Below are 426 nucleotides of genomic sequence, written 5' to 3'. Positions count from 1 at the left end.
AAGGAGACAACCAAGGAAACAAACAGAAAACCCACAGAATGGGAGAAAATCTTCACCAGTGACACATCTGATAGAGGTTTAATTACCAGAATATATAACGAACTTAAAAAACAGAGAACCAAGACAAGAAGCAACCCAATTGAAAGATGGGCTAAGGAGCTGAACAGAAAGTTCTCAAAAGAAGAAATAAAGATGGCCATGAAACATCTCAAAAGATGTTCAACATCACTAATAAAAAGAGAAATGCAAATTAAAACCACTTTAAGATTTCACCTTACCCCAGTCAGACTGGCTAAGATCAAGAAAACAAATGATACCAAATGTTGGAGGGGATGTGGGGAAAGGGGAACACTCATCCACTGCTGGTGGGGCTGCAAACTGGTTCAGCCCCTATGGAAAGCAGTGTGGAGAACTCTTAAAAAACTA

At 39.4% G+C, this 426-nt stretch overlaps 1 protein-coding gene across 1 annotated transcript in view; it reads left to right on the top strand.

The window, feature by feature from the left end:
* The window catches only part of Agtr1 (angiotensin II receptor type 1), a 68389-nt gene that overhangs the window by 41655 nt on the left and 26308 nt on the right, over window positions 1–426 (top strand). The window lies entirely within an intron of this gene.

This window comes from Nannospalax galili, unplaced genomic scaffold (assembly GCF_000622305.1).
Source record: "Nannospalax galili isolate Female #2095 unplaced genomic scaffold, S.galili_v1.0 scaffold423, whole genome shotgun sequence".
NCBI classification, from domain to species: Eukaryota; Metazoa; Chordata; class Mammalia; order Rodentia; family Spalacidae; genus Nannospalax; species Nannospalax galili.
Note: the sequence above shows the minus strand (reverse complement) of the source record. Positions and strands in the feature narration are given on the sequence as shown.